Genomic DNA, 21493 nt, shown 5'->3' with positions numbered 1-21493 from the left:
TGTGTGCTACTTCTATTTCCCTGAGGTGTGCCTGTGTCCTTCAGGCAGGAGCAGGTTTAACAGAAGGTCCCCAACTTTATTTCAGGCTTGTGCAGGGGTTCTCAAACTTCATTGCACTGTGACCCCCTTCTGACAACAAAAATTACTACACGACCCCAGGAGTGGGGACCGAAGCCTGAGCCCATCCAAGCCCTGCTGCCCTGATTGGGATGGGGCCAGGGCCAAAGGGCTTCAGCCCTAGGCCAGGGGCCTGTAACCTGAGCCCCACTGTCCAGGGCTGAAGCCCTTGGACTTTGGCTTTGGCCCTGGGCAGTGGGACTCAGGTTTTAGCCCTGGGTGGCAGGGCTCAGGCTTTGGCTTCAGCCCCAGGAAGTCTAAGCCAGCCCTGGTGACCCCATTAAAAGGGGGTCGTGACCCACTTTGGGTTTCCAACCCCACAGTTTGAGAACCGCTGGGCTAGTGTAACATCATGTTACACTTAACCCACTTAAAAATCCACTTAAAAAATATCAGCCAATCTAATAGCAGTTTCTGGTCACCCATTTGCATTTTGAAACAAACACAGGAAATATTCATTAATCCAATAAAGGGAACAACATCAGATTATTATGTATTTTGCTCTATTTTTTCCCAAGGGATCATTATGCTGACACCTTTCTTACATTTAAGCTTTACAATGAATGTGTTAAGTTCTCTATTTTTACTCAAAAATGACAGCTGGTGATTAATCACCAGCCTCCTAGGTCACCAACCTCCTAGACCATCTCCACCTGAGATCTGTCTATCTAGGGAAATTTCTGAAAAAACACCCATTGACTTTCACTTCAAAAATCCATCCAACATGAGAGCAACATGGAGCAGGAAGCTAAGGTCATGCTGCCCATTTTAAAATGAAGGCTGATTACTTTTAAACCATCACCAAAACTGTGAAATGACCATCTGCTCTGATTTGGGTGGAAATTACCTCTGTGCAGAGGGCCAGGACTAAATCTATTTATCACTTAAGTCCTACTTAACTTCTGTTACAAGTGTCTACGTGTTGCATAGGCCATTCATGATACTCTGACATGGGTGAATTTAATCCATTTGTAAACCCAAATCATTAACGTGATCAAATCCAAGGTTTCCCACTCACACACAAAAACAAACACAACATATTTAATTTCTTTAGATTTGTACAAATCCTAATAAAGGACACCTATCCATATGTTCTAGGTGGGGGAATATAAGTTTTGCAATGTATCCTAAAAATCAAAAGATTCAGGCTATTTTGGACAGAGAAGGGGATGGGAGAATGCATTCAAAAGTCAGAGCCCTCACACACAACACCCTGCCCACATCCCCTTGCCTTTACATCATATTCAATTCTAGCAACACTGAACAGCTGTTATTAGTTTCAAACATAGGTTTATACTAAGATACCACCACCTCCATTACATTTGGAGAATGCAGTGTCTCAGACATTCAGGTGTGCTAGCTGCTGGTAAATGCTGACTTTTTAATGGTGATCATTATATAGTATCACAGCTTACACTGTATTCTGTTCTTGGTGCAGCAAAACATTAGCAAAAACTACAGGTGCTTGGCAAGAATCACACATTTGACAGGTCATGCAAATTTGCCACATTCTGTTGCAGAGGTTAAGCCACGTAATGGGCTTGGGTGGCAAGATCTTGCCATCACATTAAAAAATATGAACTTTTTAAATGTTACCTTATCTCATTCTTCTAATTTATTATTGCAACTTGCTTTAGGCTGCAACCTTCTCAGCCACCAGCATCCTATGCACTGCTTATAGGATTGACAAGTGGCCATCAGCACCGCTCCTGACGTTTAAAAAAATTTCCAATCACATGGAATGTAGCAAGAGGGAAACAGAGTTGCCATACTGTACAGAATCTATCTACTTAGGCCAGAGGTGGGCAAACTACGGCCCGCGGGACTGTCCTGCCCGGCCCTTGAGCCCCCGCCCCCTCCGCTGTTCCCCCATCCCCGCAGCCTCAGCTCACCATGCCACCAGCGTTCTGGGCAGCATGGCTGGCTCCTGCCGGGCAGCATGGCGGCGTAGCTGCTAGTCCTGCTGCTCTGAGCGGCATGGTAAGGGGGCTGGGGTTTGGATAAGGGGCAGGGAGTCCCGGGGGGGGCAGTCAGGGAACAGGGGGAGTTGGATAGCCATGGGAGTCCCGGGGGGGCCTTTCAGGGGGCAGGGGTGTGGATAGCGGTCGGGTCAGTCAGGGGATGGGGTGTGTGGACAGGGGGTGGTGTTCCGGGAGGGGACAGTCAGGGGACAAGGAGCGGGGTGGGGGGGTGGATGGGTCGGGAGTTTTGAGGGGAGCAGTCAGGGAGCAGGAAATGGGAGGGGGCAGAGGCCAGGCTGTTTGGGGAAGCACAGCCCTCCATATACAGTTTCGCAGCCACAATGTGGCCCTCGGGCCAAAAGTTTGCCCACCCCTGACTGAGACCAAGGTAAATAAGTAGCTCAATTTTCAAAACTGCTGAGCACCTAACATCTCTCACTGAAGTCAATAGGAGATTCTGGGGCTCAGCATTTTGAAAAATCAACACACCGATTAAGCTGTCTAAATATGAATTTAGAGGGAGATTTTCAAAGGCATGAAGGGAAGCTAGATGCCCAGTTCCCATTGTGCTTTCAATAGGCAATGGGGGCCTAATTGCCCTTTGTGCCTTTCAAAATCTCCTCATAAGGAAGCCAAATTTAGCCTTGTATGTTTGAAAGTCCTGGCCTTTGTTCTGAACCTTGACAATATCTGGTGCTTTATAGGAAGACCAAATCTTCAACTATGCACCTAGTCACTGACTGCTTAGATTAGATCAGAGAAACTCTCAATAAATGTAGAATTATCACTTGACCTCAACAGAAAAAATCTTTAAGCAGATATTCTTTGTAAAACTTGTCTGGATCTGAAAATCTCTCAAATCCAGGTTTTCCCAATTATGTCATCTAGCAGCTGAACTATCTATCTAAGTGGCCATGTTTCTTATTTCCCGTGTCGTTCGTGTGTGTGTGGGGGGGGGGGTGTGCGTGCTACTTAGAGGTACAAGTAGCAGACAGATGATCTTCTGGGCTGAGGCAGAGAAAGCGCTTTGGTCCGTTAGGTGTAATTGTTTTTATAAAACCTCTAATCTATGTATTTGGAGAGGCAAAGTAAACACAGTTTATACAACTCACCCTTGACATTCTGCCAAATATCCTCAATCCTATAAAATGCCTCCTAATGACCTGAATGTAATACTGTGGTATCGTGTCATTTAACTACTTTAGGGTTCTTTTAGTAGCAGCACTATCTGCAGACTTAATATGAAACGTACAGGATTATGCTGCCACTAAAATATTATTCGATGCTGCTGAAATTTCAAATTAATTCCATGAGACAAATCATTATTCAGTTCTGTCTTTAGCACAGATACAATCCCCCAAGTTAGTTTAATAAAAGCAATTTTACAACTAATTAAGGTTGATATTGTCTTTTTAAGGACAGTGGCTAAATGGAAAAATTACTTTTTAAACAGCAAGTGAGTTAGTACCAGCGATGCATTAAGGTTTGTGTGCGACACAGAAAAACTTTGGAGGAAAGAAATAATTTGAGGACCATTGAATCGAGTTACAGAAGAGTTGGTATGAAATGTGCTGAGGAAGCATTTTGTTATTTCATTAAAAAACTAGACTGGTCTAGCTTTCACTAAATGTTTCAAAATTTTCTCTCTCTCTCTCTCACACACACACAAACTTGCATGCACATTCTCTCGCATGCACACATCTTCTCTACGCTGGCAATCCCCCACTGCTAGTAACATTGGGAAATTTCCCAAGAATTACCAGCCACGTATGTAGGGACAGAGACTCAACTGACGTAAATACATGTAGTTGCTGCTAAACCTCCTGAAGTAGGCCAATTCATGGCAACTGACGATGTGGCTCGCAGGCTTCGCTGTGCTATGGTTTTCCAAAGCTGAATACACAAACTCTGGCTTTTCAGTTTTGTTTTGACATTAAGTCCTGTTTCTAGATGAGTATTGCATACCTTTAACTTTTTTCATAACTACTGGCACTGAGGGATACTAGTCTAGTACTCTCCTATTACCAATGTATAATTCAGCGGTGAACATTTGCTAATAGACAAGCAAGGGCATTCGTTACAGAAAGTAGTCGGGGCAGAGGGTTGAGATCAAGAGCAAACCTTTTCCCCTGTGGAATTCTGTGGGTTTCTAAACTTGTATTTTAGGTTAATTTCTCTTCTCATTCCCCAGTTAGACATTAGGTTACTCACCTCCCTCATAATGAAGCAGCTTAAGTATGAGAGAAAATACCCTGGACAAATTAAAGAAAAAGAGTGTATTTTGGTAGTATTCTAAAGAACAGGAGAAAATGCACTGAAGCCAAAGACAGGGAATGAAAACCATTTGTGGTGGCAAGCCTACATCTGGAATAATCAGGCCTTTTCCTCTTTAATACTGCTCCCTGCCTCCTCATTCATTAGTACTGTCCTAGTCCACTCACTCACCGGGACATAATATTTTCCCCTCCCCATACACACAGTTTCCTACTATTGACAGACCCTTTCATGTCCTGATCTCCTGTGTAACTGCTCCCGACTATTCTGAGCCTGTTTCTTTTCTATTGCCTGCCAGTGCATAGACACTGAAGTGCTCCAAATGCTACTACTGCATGATAGATAAGAGAAAAGCTTGCTGAGGCTTACTAGTGCCTCTACAGACAGCAGATGGAAGAAACAGGGACCACTGGCACTCTGGGGATTTCAGGGGAGCTGCAAGAGCTAAGGCAGCAGATAAACAGCTGTGGGTATAGGGATGGGAAGGAGGAGACGGCTCTGGGGACTTGTAATGGAAATAAGGAGCATTTCACCTCTAGGTCATCAGTTCAAACCAGGTCCAGGATGCTAATGTTTGAAAGGCATTACCATATGACAGATGTTCGATGGGCTCAGGCCAGCTCCTAGTGGGCAGGAATCAATATGACCAAACAAAGAAAAACTACACCCTATTTAGCAGCCCTACTGGTTGTCTCAGCAGAGAGACCAAAGGTGGAATGAGTATGGAGAATGAAATATCTCATATCACACTGGAATGGAGGTGCATACAGAAAGTATTATAATGCCACTATGGAAATCAATGGTGCAGCCACACCTACTGTACTCTGTGCAGTATTGGTCACCCCATTTCAAACAGAATATTGCAGAATTGAGGCAATTCTGTGGGGGTGTCAGAGAAAGAAAACAAAAATTAATAGGACCTGTGGGTCTCCCAGAGCCTCATGGGCTCATGTTTTGAGACTGTACCAGAACAGAAGTAGGCAGAAGGAATAATATAATGGAGCCCTCCTAAAACGTATGGCCCTGAACTGTGTTTTGGGATGTGTCTAGGGCCTATCAAATTTATGGCCATGAAAAATGTGTCATGAACCGTGAAATCTGATCTCTCCTGTGAAATCAGGGCAGAGCTGAAGGTGCCCCCACCAGGGCTGCTATCATGCCTTGAGCTCCAGCTGCTAGTCCTGACGGGGCTAGGGAGGGATGGGACTTCCTCTTCTCCTGCAGAGGCTGCTCTGCATCCCTGTCCCACGTCCTGCCCCATCACTCAGGTCACTGCACAGGGAGAAGCCACGAAGTTTCATGCAGCAAGGGGGTTAGGGGGGGTTCACAGCGGGGTCGGGGGGGGGGGTCTGACCTGGCCGTGGGAGCAGACCCTGCAGGAGAAGAGGAAGTCCCATCCCTCCCCAGCCCAGCTGGGACGAGCAGCTGGAGCCCACCCTACAGCAAAAGCCCCCGGCTGGGGCACCCCAGCCAATGGCACAAGAATGGGGGAGTGGCATCATCCAGGGGACCATGTCACCCACTTTTTAACATGGGCTTAGTTTGGGGGGGACAAGGGGCAGCTTTGCGCCCCCCCCCCCCCAAACTGCAAGCCTCAGTCAAACGCAGAGTGGCACTGGGAGGGGCTACACTTCATGGCAGAGGAACTGATAACAGTGATCAGTTTTATGCCTGCCCAAGGTGGCAGTTTGGGGTGGGGGGAGGGGGGAACACCTTCCATCCCCAAACTACACCCATGTTAAAAAGTGGGGAGCATGGCCCCCAGCCCTCCTCAGTTCTGGCACCAGTGGGACCCCCCCTCACTTCTACAAAGGCTCTGGTGCCCTTGCCTCCAGCCTTGCACCTCCCCGGCTCCAGGCCTTGCACTCAGGGGTCAAAGGGGCCTTGGGCATTCTCGGGGTGGGGGAGGAACCGCGGTACTCCCTTGACCACAAGGCCTTTAGCAGTCGCCCACCTGTAAGGCTGGTCCTGCCCGCCACCCCCTCCAATACCATCTGACCCTCACGTCTGCACTGGCCATTGCTCTCCGACTGCCCAGCTCTGAAGGCAGCGCCTCAGTCAGCAGCAGTGCAAAAGCAAAGGTGGCAATACCACGACTCCCCTACAATAGCCTTGTGACCCCCCACAGAACCCTCTTTTGGGTCAGGACCCCCATGGTTATAACATGGCGAGATTTCAAATGTAAACAGCTGAAACCATGAAACAGATTATTTTTAAAATCCTATGACCATGAAATTGACAAAAATGGACCATGAATTTGGGAGGTCCTAAATATATCCCATCATCTTTGCAACTTCCAATTCACGGAAAGCTTGGTTCTCCAGAGCACTCCTTGTAGCCCAACGCCACATTATTCAGCAGGAAGAGCAGACTGCCTGCAGGGATAGGAGTTTGTCTTAGCAATTTGGCTAATCTGGCAGCTAAAGAGCAGGTAACATTTCAGAGAAATGGGGCTTCAGACATATTTGAAAAGATATGGCCTGACTTATTGGAAATCCTTGGTTAATTTCTGGCTCATGGAAATCAAGATGTCATTCTCCTTTACCATCCCTGCCCCCTTCCTTCCTCTCCCTTTCCAATACCTTAACTTTTTTATTCTTTTTGCCTGTTTTTGTTTTGTTAATGTGTAATAAGACAGAGGAACTCTCTGCCACATGATGTCATGCTTCAGGAATCAAACTGATCTTTAAGTAACTATTAGGGAGTACTAGACACCTAACATAGGAGGCAGATTATCTGACATCTGCCTAACACAACGTTTCTTGCATATTGTCCGAAGCATTTGGTGATACTGGAGACTAGATGGACAATAGGTCCAATCCAGTCTAGTCCAGCAACTTTCAAAACTGTTGCTTCCACATGCACATCTCTTCTTACCTCATTTGTAAAGTACAATTTTTAACGTTGGTTGTTATTTTTGGCTTTATACTGCATATGTTTCAGGGTAGAAACCAGTAAGAGGCAATTGCCTTGTGCAAATAAACCATCAAGACGATATGATCTTTTCTTGTTACCATTTTTAAGCCGCATTTTATTTATGTTCATTTAGGAGATTTCAAAAAAGGGATTTTTTTGTATGTGGGGACGTTTGATGTCTCGCTAACTCAAAAAGTGTCCTTTGAAAATCCTGTGGGGTAAAGTAGACATTTTTAACAAACAGCTGATCTACTTTGAGTTGAAATCAATTATATTCATATGTTAAATTACATTCACATGTTAAATCAGTTATGTACATTCACCAACCTTGTCTCTCTTCCATTCACATGTGTAGCCATATTACATAGCACTTTGTATGTGTAAGTGTATATTATATAAATAGAAAAACTGCAATTTACATATCTTTATGACATTAACCAGCATTTACATGAACAGATAATTAATGTGCACTTCAAATGATTTCCCGCTTCCCTCCCATTTGTACATATTATTGTAATAAATCTAGAGGAAATTTAAGAATACAAACTAGATTAAAGTAACTAAAAAAAGATGAAAGGTAAAAAAAAGATTAAAGTAAGGTTAAGAGACCTCTCTAGATACACACAAGGGAAGGAAATTCAGAGTTAAGACTGAACTCGCAATGTGCCCGTGTATCAAAGCTTATATGGTATAAAGGTGGTGTGAACAGAAGTACATTTCAGCATCCAGAATCTAGCCCATGTGTTTGTATTATGCTTTTAATACATAATTTAATTTTGTTTATTTTTGTTTAATTTTATAGAAACATATGCCACACAAGTCATACTACCCAATTATCCCTTCGACATGCATTTCTCTAAAACATGCCAATTGCTAGAACAGTTTATGAAAGACCCCTAGGACAACAGATTTCTGATAGCTGGAAGAACACTCTGAACAGATAAAAAAGATTAAGAAAAAAAGTAAAAATGTAGCCAGTTAGCCAATAAACTGTTTTTATATAGCAGAAAAAAATAAAGATGTGGGCAGTATCTTATTTCTTTTGGAAATATTTCTCTGCACACAAAGAAAAAATGCACACTAACACCCTTTAAAAGGACATGAAAATATGCTTGGATCTTCTCCATAGCAAAATAAAATGTTTTCTAGTACAGGATAGAGCAATAACCATCCTGAAAGGTTACATGATGATAGAGTATTTGAAAAATTGCTCTTATTCAGTCTTCTTTAAAGCAGGGCAGATAAAAAAAAAAACCCAAACAGAAACAAAAAACACCCCACAAGAAGCCCTATTTTCAGAGGAAGGTACACCAAACTCAGGGCCTGTCTACACTGAGTTTTTCTTTTTGCACCTGCGTAGCACAAATCCCTGATGTGGAAGTGCTACACAGTATAATTTATCCCAGCCAGTATGGAATCAGCACATAGCAGGTCTACATTAGGGGGTTTACCCTGGTGCAGTTATGTCGGTATAATTTCGACAGTTCTAAGAACGCAGGGTCAAAAATAGAACCTATTCTGCTCACTTTGCGTTACAGTGAAGCTCCATCTTTCCCAATTGCTGTGAAATTCAATGAGGAAAGTATAGCTCGTGAAAAGTTAGTTTCAACTGTGAATCCCTTTGGTCTACCATATACAAGATTTCCTTACAAAGGCTTAGAGGGCTTAAGATGACTTTGGATGGCTAAGTCTGTGTATGAAAAATAGCCTCCGAAAAATAAACTTCTGTTAAATGAAAATGAGCTGCAGAAACTCCCTTTGGTGTTCCCACTGAGACACAGCTCTCAGACAATGGCAAGATAAACTAAGAGACAAGGGAAAGCACTGAGACATTTTACCTCCAGGAAATGAAACTCATACAAATGTTTGCACTATCTAAAAAGTTATGTTATTGTCTTTTTTTCCAGTTAGGCATTTAAGACGGTGTTACATGTGACAGCACAACAGCCTTGAAGACAGCTCAAGTATAAGGTTAATAAAGGTTTATTCAGTTCTATCTGATACAAAGTTAGTTGCGTATTTCTCTATATTTCTGTGTGTTCACTTAGAAAAACCTAGTATATGCAGATAATTCTGAATTGAAAACACATTTCTCCTCTGTATCAAGCTTTTCTTTTGAAGGAAATATATACTTAAAGTTCTGGCACACTTATATTTAACCTGGTTAAGACAGGATTTGTTTCACATGCAAAAGACTAGATTTATTTAAGGTGTCATTTTACCTGTAGATTGTTTTTCTGTCACTTGGCTTCTCTAGTCACAGACCGATGGGTATTCCCGTTCCAGTCTATGCCAGTCCAACAGAGGCAACCAATAACCTTCATATGATTTTTATGCCTCAGGACGCAGTAGTTTTCTCTGGATTCCTCAACTGAAAATCCTTAGGGGTATGAAGGAAAACTATGGTGCACACTTCCAATCCCTAAATGAAACTCCACTAGGGTCAGGTGAGTAGTCTTGCAACAGGTTGATAAGACCCAGAAAAAAAACAGAACATTAAAAAACCTACCCATTTTTAGATTCAGTGCAGGCATCAACCCAAACTTATGGGTTTCAAACACTGAAGCAAGATAGGCTAAGGAACCAGATGTGCTAACACTGCTGCCCAAGGTAGCGCTTGCTGCAGCCTGTCTACATTTACAAAATTTAATGAACTCAAGAGAACACTTCCAAAACAGTCACTGTGTACAAAGGGAATACAGCCCAGGTGCAAACTGCTCTTCAGGTTACAGGAACTACATAGCTTTCTGACCTGCAAACCTGCCTGTTGTTGGCTTCTATTTCTTAGGTCATGACAAACCTACAGACACTGTCTCTTTCTTGAGATGTCTCAGAGGACAAACTAGGCATGACTTTTACAGGCCAATCAAGAGCTTTGGAGTAAAACTGAATATTAATTCACTGAGATTGCCTTGTATGCCATGTTCCCCTTCCAAAGAGGAATTGTAGTCCCTTCTCAGGCAAGGAGACTTCCCTTTCTTCATTTCAAGCTACACTCAGGAAAAGCAGAGCAGGACTAGTTAGTGGTGGGCTGTAAAATATGGCATCCAGTTTCTTTACCCTCACAACCATGGTACAGCTGCTAGAGCAGTGCTTCTCAAGCTATCTGATGTGGGGGACCGGCAATTTTTTTTTCCAATGGGCGCGCAGACCGGCACCAGTCCGCAGACCACCACTTTGAGTAGCACTGTGCTAAAGGATAAAGCCTTGATAAGTAAGTGTAACAAGCCCTATAGTTTCCTCTAAACCAGGCTAAAGTACCCAACAGAAGCCGAAAAGTCACTGAATATAACCTGCAGCCTGCGCTGAGTGTGGAGAGAACTCTTCTGATCTAAAGGCATTCCTGGACCATTTCCATTTCCTGAACATGTCAATTGCTTTTCAGGGACCAATCTACAGGAACAGCTAAACACATCTGCTGTGGTGACCTCTTGATGGTAGAGGGGAGGAGAGATAAGAAACATCTGTTTATCAAGGAAGAGTATTTGACCCAAGCCCTCTACTATGCCTGTAGATCTTTCCAAACACCCACAGATCTGACCAGCATACTGTGGCTAAAAATAGCCTCTCAGAAGGCCAGAGTGACATGTGGGATTTTCTAACTGTTCTCTAACATAATACATACATGATTATTTGAGTCTCTTTTTTGATCACTGATCTTTAACAGTGATGTTATCACATGATCCCTTAACGCTCGCCTTAACAATTCAACTCATCCAATGGTGCACACTGCAGGAAGACCTAATGAGACCCTATTTGCTGAGGTAGAATTATAAGAGGTAGAGCTGTGAGCTGTACTTCCATTTGGTCTTGGGGAAAATAATGGAAGAGAAAACGAATAGCATGACACCCATGTCCAGTTCCAAAACCCAGAACTGCTGTTACTTCCCACCCACACTTCCTGCAGCCTTGAGACCCAAGGTTTGGTACATTTACTTCTCCCTATACAGGTTACTGTCTCCTGCCTTTCATGTAATATTTTCCTCCTGTGAGCTTTGCTTTTTTTTTTTTTTTCTTAATCTCTTCCATTCCTTTCCTCCCTCACAGCTCCTACTTTTTCTTCTCCTTTGCTACTCTCCTTCTTTCTTTGTCATCCATTATTGTCCTTTTGTTTTGTTTTGTTTTCTCACCTGCCCACCTGCAGATTGCCTCTCCCTCTCTTCCCCATTTACAGCTCTTCTCCACTCAGTATCCTTTATTCCCTTCTGTCAGACTTTCCCAACGGACCCTGGACACAGTCACAGGAGTTCAACGCTAATAGCTGAGACAGACAGGTGGCACCTGGTGTGATCAATATCCCAGAATTTATTGGAACAGAAAAATATTCCAATTTCAATAAAGCCACTGAGACTTGCAGACCAAGATAGTCTCATTCAACAGAAATATCCATTCACTGCTGAAGAAAAGCTTAACAGAGAAGGATGGTTTGTGGTTAATGTGCTGGTCTGGGATGCAGGAGCTCTGGGCTCGATTCTAGACTCGCCTACACACTTCCTCTTTGACCTCACGCAAATCACTTAATCTCTCCTTGCCTCAGTTCCACGACCATGACATGGGGGTAATGCTACTTCTTTTCCCTGTCCTTTCTCTGTCTTGCCTCTTCTGAGTGTATGATCGCCGGGACAAGGGCTGAGTCTTTCTATGTGTAGCATCTAGCACCATGTGTCCTAGACCTCTGCTGGGACCTCTAGAAGTTACGATGTTATAATTTAATGGAGCACGTCAAAAGCATTTTTTGTTTATGAAAAATGACCTTCCATTTTTAAAGGTGAGTATTTTCACAAAATTGTTCAAAATTTTCTAATTTCAATGAAAACTGAAAAAGTTACAGTTTTTTTAAAATCTATTTTTTCCCCAAACAAAAAAAAACCCTGACAATTTCAGCAATATTTTTAATCAATTTTTTTCATTTCTTTCCATTTTTTCATGGATTATACTTACCATTATCCAAACAGCACTAATGAGAGAGTAAAATATATGGAGAGTTTTCAGAGAAGTCCAGAGAACTCCTTTTTAACAGAAGGCAGATTACTTCCTCTATAAGAAGGCTGTGTTTGCTGTTCTTGGGGCAAATGGCTCTTCCTTGGCTAGACGCATCTAACAGTATGAAATTTTGTAATGCTGTTTCAACACAGTCCTTGAGAGCGGGTATATTTTTGAAGTTTAAACAATGCCACGATGTTATATAGTGCGATTACAATGGGACCAGTATGTTCGCCTCTAATTTCATCACTAATCTCACTCATGCATAAAGCTGTATTGATATGGCTATAAAGCTTCCACTAATCATTGACTCATAGAATATCAGGGTTGGAAGGGACCGCAGGAGGTCATCTAGTCCAACCCCCTGCTCAAAGCAGGACCAATCCCCAATTAAATCATCCCAGCCAGGGCTTTGTCAAGCCTGACCTTAAAAATATCTAAGGAAGGAGATTCCACCATCTCCCTAGGTAACGCATTCCAGTGTTTCACCACCCTCATCGTGAAAAAGTTTTTCCTAATATCCAACCTAAACCTCCCCCACTGCAACTGGAGACCATTACTCCATGTTCTGTCATCTGCTACCACTGAGAACAGTTTAGATCCATCCTCTTTGGAACCTTCTTTCAGGTAGTTGAAAGCAGCTATCAAATCCCCCCTCATTCTTCTCTTCCGCAGACTAAACAATCCCAGTTCCCTCAGCCTCTCCTCATAAGTCACGTGTTCCAGTCCCCTAATCATTTTTGTTGCCCTCCGCAGGACTCTTTCCAATTTTTCCACTTCCTTCTTGTGGTGTGGGGCCCAAAACTGGACACAGTACTCCAGATGAGGCTTCACCAATGTCGAATAGAGGGGAACGATCACGTCCCTCGATCTGCTGGCAATGCCCCGACATATACATCCCAAAATGCCATTGGCCTTCTTGGCAACAACGGCACACTGTTGACTCATATCCAGCTTCTCGTCCACTGTAACCCCTAGGTCCTTTTCTGCAGAACTGCTGCACAGCCATTCGGTCCCTAGTCTGTAGCGGTGCATCGGATTCTTCCGTCCTAAGTGCAGGACTCTGCACTTGTCCTTGTTGAACCTCATCAGATTTCTTTTGGACCAATCCTCTAATTTGTCTAGGGCCCTCTGTATCCTATCCCTACCCTCCAGCGTATCTACCTCTCCTCCCAGTTTAGTGTCACTCAAGTGGAAGCTCCCCATCTTGTCCAAGATTGAGGCCCTCACACTTCATCCTACAGCCCAGTCTGGATTGGTGTTTACAGAATCTCAGAAGGAATGTGTGCTCTTCTTACAATGAGGAAGAGCAGGTTTGCATAATCTTAACTGCAGGATCCCAGGAGCCAGAACTAATTCAAAGCTCTCCTAATTTGACTTGGGGATTCTACACTGTGACAGCAAGACTTAGGGAATGGCTCTTCTCTATAACCTTGTTTGAGTGATCATCTTTTGTTTCCATTACTCCAGTTTGCAAGATGACAGCTATCAAGACAGATTCCAGAATGCCTTTTAAAATGACACATGTCAAAAGTGAACAGTTAAGAGCATCTAAACAGAGGGGTTTGTGTTCATATTTAGCTTCCCAAGAATCAAATTTCAATAACAACTGATTTATTCTCTCACACAAGTGCAACAACAAAAACATTGCCTGACATTGCTTTTCTGATTTTTCTTTAAAAACATGCACTTTAAGGCACACTTGTATAGTTTATAACAGAAACCCTCATCGTTTGAGTTCTTAGCACTCCCGGATTGTAATGTCCTTCTGCTGGCAAAAAATAAAAAACCTGCTCTTTCTCTGTGTTTATGAAGCCTCCGGAAATACCATAGCAAACATTCCTGCTCTACAGCAGTGAAACCATGTGATCTGAAGGCACAGCCAAGAACTTCTTTCCCCTGAGTTTCTTCATGGAATGGAAAAAGGAAATTTTTCCTTTGAAGCCAGAATCCATGGCCAGGGCAGCATACACAAGGTTGTTTTTAAAGATTATTTGGCTGAATTCTCTAACCCATGGCTGGACACATCATATTATTTTGTACTGAAAGGGTCAAGTCTTTAGACATATATTCAGATGTAGGGCACAAACCCGAACGTACCTTTTAGGAGACTGCTGCAAAAATATTCCCAGGGTATTCTAAAGCAAGGTTTATCATTCTTGTTCTGTGCTATTCTATTTCTTGGTATAAATAATTAAGACGTCTCCCCCCCAGCAATGAAGACTTGATTCATTGGTCTCCCTTTTTATTTTTTTTTGGTCTTCCCATTTTTCAGTTTGGTTTTTGTTAGTACTGTTAATGAATGGATTTGCCCATTCAAGTTCTGCTAAGTGTGACCAAAGATCACTTGAAGCATAAGCTTGAATAATAGCCTTCCATTTTTATCAGTATTTGTAAGTAATCATTCATGATGTAGGAGGAAGAGGGGGGTCATAAAATGCTGTTCTATACCAGTGAATATTTGTTTTCTTGGTTTAAAAGGAAAAAAAAAACAAAACAAAAAAGGAAGGCAGCACTGCAGTAAAAAAGTACAGCAAATGGCAGGCACACATCACTAACTGGTTCCAGTGGCCATGTAAAAAATGTTTTTAATTATCAGAGGCAAAACTGGGATGGCATTTTCTGCTGGAAGCAAGACTTACACTATAACCTCCTTCCCCCCCTCCTGGCGTATAAATATTGGTCAAACAGTTTTTTCTCATTTGGTTCTTGAAATAAGCAGGTGGGTGGGAGCAGGGGGTGTTTGGAGGTGAGGCTGGGAAGAAACACTGATGAAGAAATGCTTCAGATCAACAGTCTGCACCTCACCAAGATGTATCACTGAAATGCTGGGGAGAAATATTGGTAGTAATAGACAAGGGAAGTCAATTCAATCATTACTGCCAATCCCTCTCAAAGTGGGCTCTCAAATTATGATCCCTGCACCACTGGCTGGTGAGCTGCAGAAAGCTGGATGGTCACGTGGTACTAACACCTCCTCCTTATTTCCAGCTGCTAATTTGCATTAAAAACAACTGAAAATACATTAAACATTTCCCTAAAGTTATTTCCCCACCTACGCAGTGCCACACAGGCATTCTTGAGAGTTGAAGTGGAAATGGTCCCCATGATAGCAAATGAGGGGGCAGTTGATTCATAAGACAAAACATGAACCACGCTGCAAAAACACTTGAAATCCACTCAGGTACTCTGGAACTATGCCAAAGGCAGAGGCACAACAACCTATCATCTTATGGGTTTTAATTACTACAAAAAATAGATTGAACCAAACAAAGAGAGTAGAACAAGTTTGAAGGAAATAACTAAATATGACAAAAACAAAATACTTGTTGTGTACTTTTCATTTCTCACTACTCCTGGATATAAATACTAAACACCACTTCATTGAAACTACTGTTGAATTTCTACTAAGGGACTGCTAGTTTGTTTATTATAAGTGCATGTTTACTGGGAGCATGCAGAATATGCTATTGCTCTATTTTACAGCTGGAAAGGCCAGTGCACGCGTAATTTGTTTGTACTGTACATTAGTATCAACAGAATTAAACCCAGGTAGCCAATGAATGTTTATACCAAGGGCTTTGCTTGCAGTGTTTTGTCATTGTCATCAACTGAACTGCTTCTCAAAAGAGCTGATGAACCTTGATAGCAACCAGATGAGTAGTTAAAGCATAAACCATGATGCACTGGCTGGAAAAGACAAGAGGCCCATAGGTATTTTACCAACTGAGAATAAAAATCTTCCTACCTGAGTTCCACAAGTGCCTTCTTCCTCTCAGGATCTGATGACTATTTTCTCAGTGCCTTCACATAACACGATCCATTTTCCTACAATGAAATATAGATGCGTTACCCACACATCCTCATCGGTACAACGAAGCATTTAAGCTGCTAAGGCAGATCTACAAAAACTCATGGAACTTTAAAAGTTCTAAAAAGCAAGATGTGGGGGCAAAGGATTAAGATTTGGGACCCCAGCTTCTATAACCAGCAATTCCACTGATTCGTTGTGGGATTAGGGTGAACCACTTTATCAGTTTGAACCTCAAAGTTTGCCCATCTGTAAAATGAAGATGAGAAGCTGTTAGTGAATTCTACTAAAGTGAGTATCCAGATTTATTAACCTGAAAAGGTAAATATTTTTTCTTCAGTTAAATGCCATGCTGAACTCTCTTTCATTCTCTTAATGGAGACTCTTTGCTGAATGTTATGAACTATCGTTTAAAAAAAAAAAAATCCAACCCTGAACTTTGTTTAGGTGGAGGAGACAAAATAACAAAATACCACAAAACACCACCCTGTCTGAAGCAAAACAAAGCAAATTTACAGATTACTTTGGCATGGCCCCTTGACTTCTAGGAAATGCTGTTTAAATCATAAAAGAAATACTGTAAGGAGGGACAGGGGAATGTTTACTGGCACATGGGTTCTGTTACATGCTGTCTCAGCAGTCAAGCAAGATATCCTTATAGGCTCCTGTTAATAGACACTAAAACTCAGAGAATACTGGGCAGAAAAAATGAAGAATGTTCACACACAAACACAGTTTGTAATCCTTCTTATTAATTTTCAACTAACTTTTACACAATGATTTTTTGTTTGCAAGAACGTTCATGAAAAGCCAGTCTTCCGAAGCAGAAAATACCCCATGTGATTTCAGTGCCCAGTCAATCAGCAACTGCTAATGATCAATTATCAGGAGCTGAAACCAGAGAGTTAGGAAACAACTCAGACGCTGCAAAATACCCAGATTCAGGGTTAGATGACAAATGTAGAATAATGAAAAAATGTAAGTTATGATTACTTCCTATTTGGATTGCAGGAGCATTTAGTTTGTTAATGGATAATTCACAAAAAGTAAAAAAGCTAAAAATTAAATTATTTGCGAAGAACAGCATCCTCAACTGAAAGAAGTATATTTTCATTAAGACACAATCTGCCTCAAAAACGGATTTGGCTGTATTTCTTGTCCAGGTAAAAAATAACCATTTTAAGAAGCCTGCATTTTGACAGACACTATTGGTGAAAAATTGATCTTTTAGTTTCAATACAATAAGCTCTTCAAAACTCCATAATGGTATTTGTTCCCTTCCACAGATACCTTCCCTCTCCCCCCACAATTTTAACTTCTTTCCACTAGAGCTTAGACTTTTGTTCCACCCAGTAGAGGAGTCAGGAGTCCTGGGTTCTATTTCAGGTTCTGCCACTGACACACTATGTGATTCTGGGTAAGTCACTTCACCTCTCTGGTCCTCAGTTTCCCCATCTGTAAAATGGGAATGATTCTACTGACCTTCCTTTTTAAAGTGCTTTCAGACCTATGGCTGAAAAGCATTAAGCATTATTAATGATCCCACATTATGGATTCTCCATCGCTTTTTTAAAAAATTGGTCCAAACCCATCTCTTCCATGCTACCCATATCCTATACCCCCACTGACACTCGCTATCACCAGTCCATTGGTTCAGTATCACAAACTTCTCTCAGTCCTTCTGGTCACTTTCATGTAAGTACTGCACTTCCAGTGAGGCAGTTGTTATAAGCAGTGCACTGTGAAGAGGAACTGTGTTATACGAACATAGACAATCTCTCCTCACAAAGCTTCCAGTTTGCATGTCAGCACTGTCAATGCAATCATGGCTTGGAGAAGACAGTGTATATCTGCTGCTCCTGTAGAGCCAGCAGAGGGAGCACAATAACCAGTTTATGGGACCCAAAGAAGACTTTTTTTTTTTTAAATAAAGTTTCTTGACTATGAAATGCTCAATCATTAAAATCCAAGGCACTTGGTATTAGATTATTTCTAGTACCAAAGGCATGTGTGGTGCATTACAAGTTATAAAAGACTAAAATCTCTGCTCTGAGGCGATGACAGTCTAAGATCAATATGTGAAAGGATAACCAACACATTACATACAGACTAGGAAAGTTGTGGGGGTGATGGAAAGACAACAGAGTTGTCTGCCAATTCTTGTGATTTTATCACGAGTCTGACAATATGTCGTGTTTTTCTTTAAGCCTCAGCTCCTGGAATCCTGTGATTACAAGAAAATCTCTTTTAAAACGGAAACAGAAAGGCAGTTGTCCAATTTCTAGCCCCCATCGTCGTGCAGAAAAGTTCAGAAACGTGACCTGAGTGCACACCCCAAAGGCTCGAAAAACACAAGACAAATAAAAAGAACCCAAAACACGGGGTGGGGTGACAGCGTGCGGTTTATAAGTATAATGACTTTTAAGCCAATCATAATTTTGGGCGCCCAACTCATGGTTTTTGAACACTTGGGGTTGGTAATTAGCAATTCTGCAAGAGTAAACAATGGGAAAGGAAAATATAGCTTGAGAGTGCATAGGACACACACAGAGCAAACCATGCACGATGGCCAGTTTAACATATTTCTCATTTAAATGCATCTCCTCGGTGGCTTATTGTCAGGCCTTATGGAGCAGGGTTTTTTTAAGGAGGGATTAGAACAAAGCCTGTTCCGAGCACAAAAGGGCAGCAAGGAAGAAGGTCTGAAGGCAAGAGTGGGAGAAGGATACACAGTGAGCTCTTAAACAGGAGGGGCTTGTGAAGGGAAAAAAAGAAAGAGGTGAGCAGAGAGAAATAAGCAGTGATTTAGCCGGAGAAGAGCTGAGCAAAAGCTTGGAAGGCCAAGGGAAGACAGTGAAAGGGTACAAATAGGGAAGTGACACAATCCAGTGTTAAAAGAAAAGGAGGACTTGTGGCACCTTAGAGACTAACAAATTTATTTGAGCATAAGCTTTCGTGAGCTACAGCTCACTTCATCGGATGCATTCAGTGGAAAACCAGTGTTGGATCTTAAAATCTGAAACTACTGATGCGGCTCACAAGAAAAGAAGACTTTCCCTTTCTCTCACATACAGTGGTCCGACATCACAGCTACCAGCCTTTTGACACAGGATGGTCAAAACTTCTTCTCAGAGCCAAGCAACTCTGCTCCATAGTCATCCAAAGAGGTCACTGCTGAGGAACACAAGATATTCTTCCTCAGCCAGAAGAACAATCACATCCCCTCCCACCCCGGGCAAACCAAAATGGCCTCAGTTAGCCCCTAAACCTGCAGAAACTTACACATGTACCTTAAGCACACAACCACAGTCTCACTGAGACCTAAATTACTGTGGGTGCAACTAAAAATTTCATTCTGGTTTTAGAGTTATTACCGATTCCACTAATATTCTCATTAAAATGGATGATACCATTCAAATCAGGAATACCCCTAATACCAGAATGAACTGTTTAGTGTGCCAGAAGCTTTGCCTCCTCATTCATAAACACCGTATCCGGTATTATAGTTGTATCCCACACCGGAAGCATTCAACAGACACACCTCCTAAATAAGATTGTTAACTCACAAGTGTACGATGGTATTCAGGAAAACAAACAAATATGTACAAAATATCATCTTTAAACATCAAATATAACCTTCATTATGCAGACTGTGTTATAAGTTAGTTAACTGAGCCCTCTATAGGCTTGCAAAGTTTTTGCAATTTTATTGCTGCAAAATTTGGTGTAGCAATTTATATTCAGCATCATTTAAACTCTCTACATATTTCTTAGGCCCTTACAGAGCTCCCACCTAAAAAGGGGGAAGTGTCTGCTAGTTTTATAGTTAAGAAAAGCCTAAGAACCTAGTGGTACAGATTTTAAGTGCCATACTGGTAAAGAAATAATGGATATAGATCAAAGAGCCCTGTCACAGCATAGATGTAATAAGACCATTTATTTGATTTAACTAACCTCGTTAACTCTTCTTTCAAAATGCACATGGGTGCTTTCCTGTATAGCAGCGCATCATCAGTCTGTGCTCTCTCCAAAGCACAAGCACTGCTCCCTTTGTGTACTCCCTGTATAACACCTTAAAAACAGGACAGGCTTAGATACCCCCCATTCATCAGCCAAGGGAACTGGCTGGCTGCACAGGGGCCACAGGCTGTCTCTTTCCCTGTAGTTGTGGGCAGACCCTGCTGCATGCTTGTGAGCTTCAGGGAGGCAACCTGTTTTCCCTGAGCTCCCACTAAGGGCAGTGATAGCTCTATATCCATTATTTCTTTACCATTATTTCTCCTCCCAGCAGAGGGCTGGTGCCCTAAAGGCATAAATGAACCCTTCGTCAACAGCCATGTGCTACATAATTTCTCTTCCAACAGGAGCACAGGGTTCTGTAGGCGCAGATTACACAATGAGGCAGTGATTATGAAGCTGCCTTAGGTGTACACTTGTGTGGCTTATCCATGCTATCAAATTTGCACTTTTTACGTTTACACCGTAACATATTACTTAAAAACAGCTTACTATGTACTTTTCTCCTAAATGATTATAACCGACTGCCTAGTGGGTGCAGTACTAACAGATTACAGCTGGTCAGGAATGGATTTTTTTCCCCTGTGAAAAACTGATGCATTTTTAAATTTTGTCAACATTGTCAGGTTTCCAGTGGTTTAAAACTGGAAATTTTTGGTTTTCAATGGCTGAAAAATGTTCCATTTTGTAACAAAACCCTGTTTTTGTTTAAAAGTAAGTGGGCAATTTTTAAAAGATTTTTTTTTCATTTTGTCAAAAACAATTTCCATCACAAAATAATGAGGGTAAATTTTCAACTAGCTCTGTACAAGATGCTACACCTACGTATAGAAGTTTATACATTGGATTGTATTATTTGAGAGACAGCATCTAATCACAGACGGTACTGTACTGCATATACATGCAGGCTTAACTTTGTAATTTCCTGACTTCTAAGTGCCTAACAGTGGAACCTTAACATTCTGTTAGTTTTTTATGAAAGCGTATAAATCCTCAGACTTCTCCATGTGTCTTAAGTAGCCTCCTCCAACCCATCAAAATACCCAGGCTCTGCTGCCGTTCAGCCACTCCCAGCCAGTTCTGCAATGATCCCCGTATTAGCGGGGCAGGCTTTTCAAATCTGTTCCCTGACCCCGTGCTGTTTGAGGACCTGGAGGTCAGTGTTCCAAGACCATGACCCATGCAACCTGGCTTTGCAGTTCAGTCAGATCAAAATGCCATGTCCAAATTAGCCCTCCAAGAACCACCAACCTGAAAGGGCTACCACCCGTCAGGTGCAGTGCATGTGAAGCACCGTTCGTGTGGAGAGCACTCTAATATTGACTATCACTAGAGCGGGTTCAGCATTTTTCAATGGCACAGGTCCAAGAAGAGAAACAAAGAGAGACATCCCAAAGTAGCCGATAGCATGGTG

General features: G+C 42.2%; 1 protein-coding gene across 1 annotated transcript in view; it reads right to left on the bottom strand.

Moving 5' to 3' along the window:
- Positions 1-21493, bottom strand: part of ZMIZ1 (zinc finger MIZ-type containing 1) — a 403763-nt gene that overhangs the window by 299400 nt on the left and 82870 nt on the right. The window contains 1 exon segment of the mRNA XM_077821484.1: positions 16000-16079. The gene's annotated coding sequence lies outside the window, so the exon portion shown is untranslated.

Source organism: Eretmochelys imbricata, chromosome 7 (genome assembly GCF_965152235.1).
Source record: "Eretmochelys imbricata isolate rEreImb1 chromosome 7, rEreImb1.hap1, whole genome shotgun sequence".
Classification (NCBI taxonomy): domain Eukaryota; kingdom Metazoa; phylum Chordata; order Testudines; family Cheloniidae; genus Eretmochelys; species Eretmochelys imbricata.
This window is presented reverse-complemented; position numbering and strand designations above follow the sequence as displayed.